Below are 11,219 nucleotides of genomic sequence, written 5' to 3'. Positions count from 1 at the left end.
CAAATTAACAAATTTTTAAGATTAATACTTCTTAGCAATTGAGGAGAAACTCAGTAAGACCAAACAGCCACGTGCTGAGGAATGGATCTGAGGATGGGAAAAATCTCCAAATAGGTGGTGAACTATTGTGTAAGGGAAAGCATAGTATGGTTTAACTTTTACCACTGACTTATGATCTAAGGCACACGTGTTGCAGTACCCACAGCCATGCAGCTTGGCCTTGATGGACTCCATGACTGGAATGGGATGTGGCTGATTTTTGCCTTGTGAGAAGAAATGATCATGCTACCAGTTGCATGTGGCATCTCTCCTCTGGCCATGGCATCTGTCTCTGTAGCTGTGCTCCTCTACCAAGAATGATATGCAGCCCTGAAAGTCAGGTGGTCCAACTGGTTGGCATGGTGTAAGGACAGACCAACCCACATTCCTGAAGAGGAAGTGGGCACTGATCACGTTGTTATAGGAAGATACAAGCCTTGTGCTGCATTCTATGACATGAATCTCTTTTGTTCTGATACTAAATTACTTTAGCTCAGATGTCCCTGATGCATTTACAATTACAGGATAATCCTGGATTAGAACAAGCATTTCAGGTGTTGCTGCAGAAGTGGCCCCCATTTGCGTTCTGGCCACTTTTTGGTATCCTTTTGGCAGCATGGTTGGGCGTCCACTTACTTCTAACTTCAGGCCCATGAGCGTGGAGAAGAACTGGGAACAGCTATGAATGCCCAGCACCCTCCATGTCCCATCCCCTGGGTGTGCCTTGCTCTTGCAGGACATGGGGATGAGCATTGCCATCTTTGGGATCTGAGAGATGTAGCAGCAGAGGCTCTGTTCCAGGGTGGTGAGGCACAGGAACAGACTGTCCAGATAGGCTGTGGATGCCTCATCCTTAGAAGCAATCAAGGCCAGGTTGGATGGGGCCCTGAGCAGTGGTGGGTGGCATCTCTGCCCACAGCAGGGGGTTGGAAATGGATGACCTTTGAGGTCCCTACCAATCCAAGCCATACTATGATTCTGTGGTTATTGTGGATAAGAAGTGTGGCAGAAGCACCTCAGCCATTTCCCCTGCAGCTCAGCAGGACATGTTGAGTAGAAGCAATTTGTGCCCCGCTCTCTCAGTCACGAGGACGTCACTCCCTGTAGCATGGTGTTCTTTATTCATTAGCCATTTCTTACCTCCACACCTGTTTAATATTACATATTCAGCTTGGAAATACTGTCCTTTTTGTCCCCTTTTACACCATCTGTTGACACAACCCAGCCTGTTCCTGGGTCAGATCCAGCTGGCACGCACAGGGGGTGAGCGCATTCTCATCTCCTGAAATTGCTGATTCAGGGTGGGGCAGGGGGGCTGTGACTCTGAAGTGGCCCCGATAGCTCCACAACGAAGAAACCCAGGGCTGCCACCAGTGCTGGTACCCCGCACCGTCAATGCACAGCCGTCCTTTCACCCAGGCTGCCCTCCCCTCGCCCCGCCGAGCCTGCTGCAGCCACAGAACAATGACAAGCGCCGAGTGCCCGGCACAAAGACAACAGCTGCACTCCCGGGTCAGGCTTTGCAGCCTCCTCAAACAATGACAATGTGTAACCCCATCCCATTGCCCGGCCCTGAATAATTTATTTATAGATGCAATATCCCTTTTTTTTTCTTTTCTTTTTTTTTTTTTCAGTCTATTTAAGAATGTCTTTTCATAAATGCATGGAAATTGAAATTATTCTTCGCTTTCCCCCCCTGTAAGATTAAGGTATCTGCGCCATACAGATAAATAGTGTAATTTTGGAGGGCGACATGGAGAAAAGCAATTGAAATGTGTAATGAAAGACTGGGAGAAGTTGATTCATTGTTAGTGTGCATTTGGTTTTTTTAATTAAATATTTTTCATTATTAGCACCTTTGTAGTAATGGGCACGAGTTTAAAAATAGGAAAGGAATATTGAAATAGAAAAAAAGAAGAAAAAGCCCTCTTATAGAATGGATGCCAGCCTTTCCTCTGTGAGAGAGGCCTGGTTGACTCTTTGGTAATAAAACTTCTTTCACCCGAACAAACTATGAACATCTGCTGGGAATGGAGAATTTTCTGACATCCAGGAGATCATGAGTCATCTCTCACATGAAAATATAGTCAGCTAGCCCAAAGCTTAGTTCACTTAAACACACTGTTCTCCACTTCTGCATGGTCTAAATGAATGCTTTAACAGAAGATCAGAAAAAAGGAAGATCACCTAGCTCCATAAAAAACAGAACAATAAAAACACTTCTTAATGCCAGTAATTTCAATATCCTTGCCCTCTTTTTCTAATGATGACTTCATAATTAATTTAGATTGGGTTTTTCCTTTCACTGCCCTCTGATTGCAGACTTCTCTCCTATGAGGAAAGGCTGAGTGAACTGGGTCTGTTCAGCCTTGAGAAAAGAAGACTGAGAGGGGACCTGATCCAGGTCTATAAATATCTAAGGTGTGGGGGGCAGAATGGCGAGGCCAGACTGTTTTCAGTGGTGAATGGAGACAGGACAAGGGGAAACAGCTGGAAACTGCAGCATAGGAAGTTCCGCACAAACATGCGCAAGAACTTCTTTACAATGAGGTGACGGAGCACTGGAACAGGCTGCCCAGGGAGGTCGTGGAGTCTCCTTCTCTGGAGATGTTCAAGACCTGCCTGGATGCCGACCTGTGCGACCTGCTGTAGGGAACCTGCTTTGGCAGGGGGGTTGGACTCGATGATCTCTGGAGGTCCCTTCCAACCCCTACAATTCTGTGATTCTGTGATTCTGTGAGCTTAGAGCAACTACTTTCCTGAGTTAAACCGATTGGTGTCAAAGTTGAGAGCCTGGAGCACCTTTCTGTGTGCTGGAGAACAAGCACATGTAAGGGAAGTGGGACAAGATTGCATTTATGTAGGAAAGTGCTTAGGTACAGTTAAATATCCTCCAAACACCTTCATCACATTTAACAACAGAAAACTCCTGTACACCGATGTGATGTAAAACATGCTTAATCAGTCACTCAGGAATAGAAAGAAAACATTTTTTCTATTAGCAAACGCCATATACAGCATCTATACATACAGCACATACAGCATCTATAAAATATATATACTAGAAAATGCATGGCCTCTTTATATTTTTTCCCATCCTCAGGAAAAGCCTCATGACTGGCAGCTGGTTGCCTGCCCCATTATCTGAGTGTGCGTCCAGTCTGGCTAATTACAGTCACTGATTACTAAACACTGAGGAGCACTGTCACCTGCCTTAGCCTGACAGGATTATACCATCTGTGCCACATGGCCAGGGTATGGAAAGCTGGTGAAAGGTCACAAAAAGGGGCAAATAGTCTTTAATGGGAGTATATGTCTGTTTGCAGACATGACAGCTGACTGTCATTAGGATAAATATATGTATTCGCAGCTGAAGATACTTCCCAAGGAAGAATTAGTGGCATTGGAAATGTGACTTTGTCAGGCTTTTTTTTACTCTTTTATTCCCCCTTCCTCCCCCCCTCCCCAATAAATGTCATGCATTGGAAAGAGGGTAAATGCGATCGTATCAAACACACGGTAACACACAGTCGGATGTTTTTCCTTTATGTCACCTTATATGCCTCCACCCACCACAGCAGTGGGCTGTCAACACAGTAGCTTAACTAAAAGCTCATGTAGATCAACTGCTCAAACCTTTGTGCAGGCAAAATTGCTTCATTTAAAGGAACTGGTTGGATGTGTTTAGTCTGCGCTTGCAACATTACCAAAGTAGATCACCTCTGCAATTGAGGACCATGCCTTTCAGCCTGAGCACAGTGCAGAGCCTGGAGACGACGTGGCAGGGCACCCCTCTCCCAAGTCTCTGCTGCAGCGCAGGTCTTGTCACACTCGCAGCACAGGCCAGGCCTTGTTGCACTCACAGCGCTTGCAGGAACATGGCTCCTTCCCATGCACCTTCTCTCATCTCCTCCCATACACTTGCAGCTGCCCTCTGCTCCACCCAGGCTTCGCTTCACTCCTACTTTCCATCCATTTCATGCTTGTAAAAGTCTTCTCCACTCTTTTCCCAACCACATGAGAAGGTGCAGCTCTTTGCAGAAAAAATCATGCATTTTCTCTTGTTTGTTTTATGTCTTCATGTATTTAAGCTTTAATTCTCCAAAGGAAATTCTGCTGTTTTTTTCTGTATACTTGTGTTGAGTCCTGCTGAGGTCAAAGAGGCATAGCATGCACTCACAGCCTTGTTGGATTGTCCCAGTTCAGACCCTCTGCCCTTGGAGATTCCCTTTATTTTACCCTGGAATCGCTATAATTTAGAGGCTCTAAAGGCATACTGCAAGATACCTATTTCTTCTAACAATCTCTGTGTTGTTTTTGTAGGAAATATACACCCAAGAGCATCTATAGAGAGGCTGACTGATGGTATACACCCCTGGGTACCACGGCGTGCCTTGGGACACTTATGCACTCTCCCCATTTGCTGCCCCATGCACAGTTTTTTCAAATCCTCCAGATTATAAACTTAATTACAGAGCTCTCATTTATAACTCAGAAGGCCTGTGCTGTCACCCCAGGAGCTCACATGCTTCTTGGTCTTCCTGTCAAGGTCTTCTTCAGTGGGACCCTGAATAGGTTTGTTTTCAATCATGTTGCATTACAGCTGCCAGTCAGTGCCATAGGAAAGTTAACACATTGAAAGAAGGCTGAAGAAGAGACATGATGTGCCTGCAAAGTTGCACATGCAGTGAAGGCACCATGGGGCCCCACTCCATCCAAAACATGTCTAGGGCTATCCGCAGAGGATGGTGACACAAATTCTAGTGTGGTTACAGGGCTGTTGTTCTTCTGTCATTAGTCATGCAGTGGAGAGCACCATCTGCTAGGGCCACTGCACTGTGTTTGTGTTATGCTCTGGTGGCAGTGGTGGTCACTGGTGTGGTCCCCAAACCATGTTCCCCCAGCGTGGCTCTGCTATTAGTACCTGGATAGGGAACCTTCCTCCTCCTCATCTTATTCTGGCTGAAATATGAAGCATTTTCAGCCAGGAAATCAAGCAGTCTGTGCAACTAGGGAATGATTTATTTCAGGGAAGTCGTGGTGTCACACAATCACTGCTTTGCTTTTGTTCACCTTCTTTGAATGTCTTGTCTAATTCCTCTCTTTTGCTGTCAAATTTGTATTATGCTTTTCCAGTTGCATTCAATCTGTATGGTTATTATTTACCAGATATTTTAGTATGTGAATGCAAGATAGATGCTTTACTGAAGAGGATGACTCTAAACAGCTTTATATATGCCAAGTCACAATTTTAAAAAAATACATATGAATCCCAAAAAGGTGCATAAAGAAGTCATATCTCAATCAGTCTTACTTTTAATAATGAACATTATCTTCTCAAAAAAAATCAACATAATTTATTTCATGTCAAATAGGCGTCCAACATTTGACAGCCACTGAGAATGGTAATTTTTCAAAAGGTATCAAATCAAGATGCCTAACATTCTGAGTTTTCAGAGTTTTCACATCTGACCCATGTGCTTCCCTAGTTGCTATGTGTTTTTTTTCTTTTTTTTTCTGGCAGGCTCTTCAAGATTGATCTCAGAGCTGCTTCATATATTCATGTACACACACATATACATGTTCACAAGTCTGCTAATGAAATCAATGAGTGGAATGGTGTGGGCAACATCACCACTGGGTCAGGGTTGTAATACTGGAGTGGAGATGCACAATGATATTCTGGAGGATTGGGAGAACGAGGTGAAATTTGACTGTATGAACAACATATTCCTTTTTTTTTTTTTTTTTTCAATTAATAGTGAAAATTTTTGCTAGAAACTGAAAAGGAGCAAAATTTAGTTGCCATAAGTTACCATTTCGCTGCTTGATCTGGGTCAGATTTGGTGCTGTGCAGAAGTCTGGTCAAGTGTGCTAAGAGCAGATAAGGGCAGACTGGATGGAGCAGGTCTAGAAAATGGTTACTTGGATGAGCAGAGGACCTGGCAGCTTAATTTGTGAGGGGCAGCCTTGGGAGTGCAGCTCATTTAGCTCCTGAAGACAAATGCTGAGAGAGAAAAAAATGTGATTGCTCTCTCTAAATTTATCAGTGGAGGCAAATGGCAGAGAGGGAAAGGAACTATTTAAGGTGAAGGACAATGTTGGCATAAGAACAAATGAGTGTAATCTGGCTATGAATAAATTTAGGCTGAAAATTAGAAAATGGTTTCTAACTATCAGAGGAGTGAGTTCTCAGCTTTTTAATAGGAACTCAAGAAACCCAATTCTTATTCCGTCCAATTTGATAAGATTATTAAAAAGCTGTCTGTGATAGGAGTGGACTAGTCTATGTGTAGATGGCCTTCCCTGTTCCTGAGTGCTGACAGGCACAGGTTAGCTCAATGGGAGTCCTGCCTCAAATATTCGGTAGGTTATTACATGAGAGGTTTCAAAAACTGGGGCTCAAACACTTGAGGGGGTGCCCCAAATTTGTGATTCTTTGGACTTCAGTGTATTTTTTTCCCTCTGCTGTGTGCCTGTGAAATACAAAGGACAATTCCACCCCTCCTCCCCATCTGATCACACTGGGGTATTGTGAAAACACCCGCACTGTGGCATTATGAGAATATAATATTTACTGTTTGTGTAGCACTTGGGAGTGCTGTGAGGATGAGTACCAAAGGAAAAAAAGCTGTGCTGAAATTAATAATTTTGGCTGCACAGCCAGGTTTGAATTACATGTAGTAAATCATGCCTAGGGCAACACACTGAGTGAGAAGAAAATAAAATATTGAATAGCTGCTCATTAAGTGAACAACATCTATTCCGTGAACTGAATGAAGCAGGGTCCCAAGGAAAATACAGGCTGTGATTTTGTAATTAAAGATTAGAAGAGGGCTGAATGAAGGTTGCAAAAGCCTTTCCTTGTGACTTTTCAGCACTGAGGATGTAGTTGGGTGGTGTTCTTTCACGCACAACTGACCAATTAACTCTCTGCACCTACGTGCAGCACGATTCAGCCTCTGTCTACAACTTTAGGGTTCCTTGTTCATGAGCAGCATGGACGTGTTGTGGGATGGCACAGGTTCTGACATGCAGCTTCTCTCAGAAGACAGGGATCGCCCAGGCCTATTTGGACAACTGCTACCTCACCAGTCCCCGAGCGCGGAGCTGCTCTGCACTGCATTGCGCTGTGTGAACAACACCCACAGTATTTCTGCCCTTGGCACTTGCAGCTGGAGAAGAATGGGAGAGTTGCACCAGCTTTCCCACAATAAGCTTCTCAGAGAGCGGCAGAGAATAGCATTCTGTCTTATGGAGAAATGGGGAATTTATTTAGCCTCCAGTTTGGGGCTAACTTGGCTTCTAGAAATTCTCTTCAGGTGCAGTTCTGGAGAGGGATTAAATTGTAGACTGTTGAACCAAGAAGCTTAGGCAGCCCAAACCAACTACCTTCCCTGTGAATGTGGAGATATGGAAGACCTTGGCTGTGTTGCAGCAGATCTCAGGACCGCCATACCGGCTGCTGAGGAGTGGCAGATATGGTCTCAAGAAACCACGCTGATTTCAAACCGTGTGGTTTTTTAAGAATTTAGAAAAAGAAAGTGAAGATGTCAATAAAGTAGCAAACATTTTGTGAGCATCTTCCAAACGAATTGCAGGACTTTGAATTACATACTAAGTGTGAGCAGGCCAGTGTGGATAACATGAGTTCTGACTGTGCCCCAAAAAGCTGTGGCTGAGTGTGGCCTGAGCTAGCTCACCTGTGACCACATCAAAACATGGTACCAGTGCACAGGGCTTTATTCTAGTTGGAGTGTTTGAAATCCCTCCACTAAATGTTGAGAACACAAGATCTTGCTATTTACAAATACCTTTGATGCAGGGAAGAATCTTTTCCAGCATGATTAGAGAGTTTGAGTACCTTTGTTCTTGACATCTGATTACTCTTTCAGCCAAGGACTGATTTTTCTGGCTGCTCAGCTCTATGTGAGCATCCCGCATTCCCAGAGTGGGCACAGGCAAAGTGAGGGAAGGCCTTGGCTGGTTCTGAAAATCTTGATTCAAACTGCTCAGAGATTCAGACATTCTCCAAGGAGAACAAAGCCTCCTCAGCTTAGGGAAACGAGATTTATAGGTTCACCCAGGACATGGAATGCTTGGCTGGATATTTCCTGTGTGAATTGGTTGACAGAAGGCTGGTGTGACTGGACATACAGCAGAAATTGCAGACACACCCCGTGTTTGAAATATTCCTGCCTATTACCATAACCAATCACACTTCCATATTTGTTTGTCATAGCAGGTATGTCTTTAATAACTAAATGTGTGCTATGGCACATTCCTACTCAACGAAAGAATTGTCAAAAATACAGAGCCACCTCCAGGTGCTGACACTGTTTTTGACAGCAGTGTTTGCTATTGAATCATACACCACAGAAAACAGTGATTTGCACAAAAACAGCTAAGTGTGGTGAACACTGCTTTTCACAGGAAGGGGGAAGAAAGACATAGTTATCTTGGTGGTGGCTAAGCGATAGTGCAAACCAGTAATTATGTGCAAATTATGACCTTGCCCCTTGCAGGCAACTCCTCAGTAAACATGACCGCATTTGATTTACATCACCTCAGCCATCCAAAGTGACATGTATGCATCACTGTTTTCAGAGCAGGTTTAGTGCTTCTCCTCAGATTTTCATTTCAATGACAATGTTTGTTTTTTAGAGATCAAAACCTTAAATGAAAAGCTGTTTTTTTTCAGGTTTGGGAAATTTTATTTGAATTATAAATCTCTGACAGTATAGTATTAACTTTTATAATCTCTTCTTTATACTTTTCTATTACGAGAATGCATTACATTCAAGGTTAAAGTTTTTTTTTTTTTTAATATAAACATAGATATTTTTTATTTTCATTTGGCAGTCTCTCATATTTCTAAACCTGGAGAAATATTGAACTGTTACAGAAAATAAAGCGATGAAAGAAAATGCTAACCTGGATATTATTATATGTAATCTGTACAGAAATAACTGAGAAACAAACAAACAAACAGAAAGAATATGTAGGAAAAGCAGGAAGCCCACCAAATTATCTTTTTTAGAAATGTAGATTTCTTAAAAGAGGGCACAATTTTAAAATAACAGAAAATCTCACTGAAGTGGAAGTGACTTTGAATATTAATAGGACTTACTTCAACTTCTGAACAATTCTGAATTTTCAATTTATGTAAACAATGGCAGGTGGGTAAGAATTGTGCCTCTGTGCTTACCTACTATCATGAATTTCAGTGTGACAAAGTGCAGCTCCACACAATTATCCTATGCTATCTATTTTTGAAATGATATTCACGATTTCCTACCTTAAGCTGTGCTGTAAATTTGCTCTGTGCTATTAAGCAGATATAAAGTTCTGCCTAGAGACAGAAACAGTGCTGATGAGTAAAGTGAATCTTAATAACTGTGTTTGTTGATGCTTCTATTAAACTGCAGAAGTGTTTGGAATAAATGACAGAAATCATTCTTCCATGAAAAGCCACGCTGAATTTTCTTCTCTAGCATTCTTGTGAAGTAAAAAGACACATTCTTAGTTTGGTTCCCTAAGTTGGATTAATGCACAGTGTGTCAAGATGCAGAGCTGCCCTGAGTTAATCCCACTGCATTGGACGGCCCAGCAGTGCCGGTGGTGCTTCTGCAGGAAGTCCAGTGCTACTCCACATCCACACATGAGTTTTGGCATCACCCAAGTCAGAGCAGGCAACGTGAGTCAACAGCTCCACCACAGCAGAGCAGGAGGCTCTTGTGGGAAGCTGGGATTTGAATAATTGGTACGGTTCAGGATGAAACCTGAGTTAGCTTCGTTAAAGAGGAATCCTAGCTTGACTTCATGAGTGTGAAATGCTGCTCACCGGTGTTTCACCATTAGGATCATAAGCGGGTGTACTCACATTTCCTAACTGAAGCTAGAGCCGACCTTGTTTCCCACTGAGACACACCTTCAAATACTTTGCAAATATCAGCAAACTCAGTTTCACAATGGGAGTTTCTACTGGCAGGCAGCTGCATCATCAATTTCTGGATGAGGAAACAAGGCAGGACCAGTGGTGGCTTCAAGCCACATCACTGTGTCTGCATGGCACCGTGAAGTGGTATGAAGACGCTGGGGTTGATGAGGATTTCTGCTTTAACAGGCCTGGGAAGTCTGCTGGCAGCCAGACCTGTCTTCCTGTGGGCATGTGAGGACTCTGCACAGTGCTTTGCCATCCTGTCAACAAAAAAAAAAACAGGTTATTTAAAGGAGCTGAAACACTAAAAACATGCTACTGTGGCTCATGAAAAAGTGAAGTCAGGAATTTGCAGTGACGCAGGAGCTGGTTGTAAGCTATGGTGTGGGGAGGGAAACAGGCAGGGAGGGCCTGACTCAGCAGATACTGGAGCCTTCAAAGGGATTAGCACTGTTGCCAAGGTGTTCCACCCTTTTTACTCTTTGAATGTCTTAACTACTGCATTATATGTAAAAAGCATGTATGCTATTAAATTGGCACATCCAGAGCAGAGAGTACTTAAATATCAAGATTTTCCTGAAGGATTACAGTTTGATTATATCTGCATGTGCACACCATTTCATCAGTGCATAAGCAGCAAAATCCTTTCCATGCAATTAAAAAACCTCAAGCTTCCTCAACACGGCAGCTGGAACTGTTTCAAAATAGACACTCTAATATAAAACAACCTAAATCTGCATCCAAAAAAAATGTTTGACTGCACAAACACATAGCTTGGACCAAAGCATCCCATCTCCCAGCATACCTCCAGAGCTGATGTGGGGCTGCTGCTATAGGTCATTGCCTTCTTCCCTGTGAGATACTGTGCTTTCTAAGGGCAGACATATTTCCCCATGCCTGCTGCCAGCCCATTTCATAACTTCTGCCTCTGTGCAATCTTTTTAACTGAAAAGATAAAAATGCAGGGAGTTGGTCTATACTTAAAAAGTTTTGCTGGCACGGCTAAAGTATAATTACAATAGCAAAATCCCTACCCTAAGTTCAGTCCTGCCATCAAAAGCCTTTTTTGTTGTTGCTATAATGTAATCTGTTCCACAAACTGGTTTAATTTGTACCAGCAAAACAACTTTTTTTTTGCTGGTCTAAGCTGTTTCTCTGTTCGGGGTGTTGACTGCTGTATGTTGAATGCTATACCTGTATCAAGTGGAGATGTGCCCAGAGGATGAGCAGCCCATTTGCC

The sequence above is a fragment of the Tympanuchus pallidicinctus genome, unplaced genomic scaffold (genome assembly GCF_026119805.1).
Source record: "Tympanuchus pallidicinctus isolate F22 unplaced genomic scaffold, pur_lepc_1.0 scaffold2, whole genome shotgun sequence".
Classification (NCBI taxonomy): Eukaryota; Metazoa; Chordata; class Aves; order Galliformes; family Phasianidae; genus Tympanuchus; species Tympanuchus pallidicinctus.
This window is presented reverse-complemented; position numbering follows the sequence as displayed.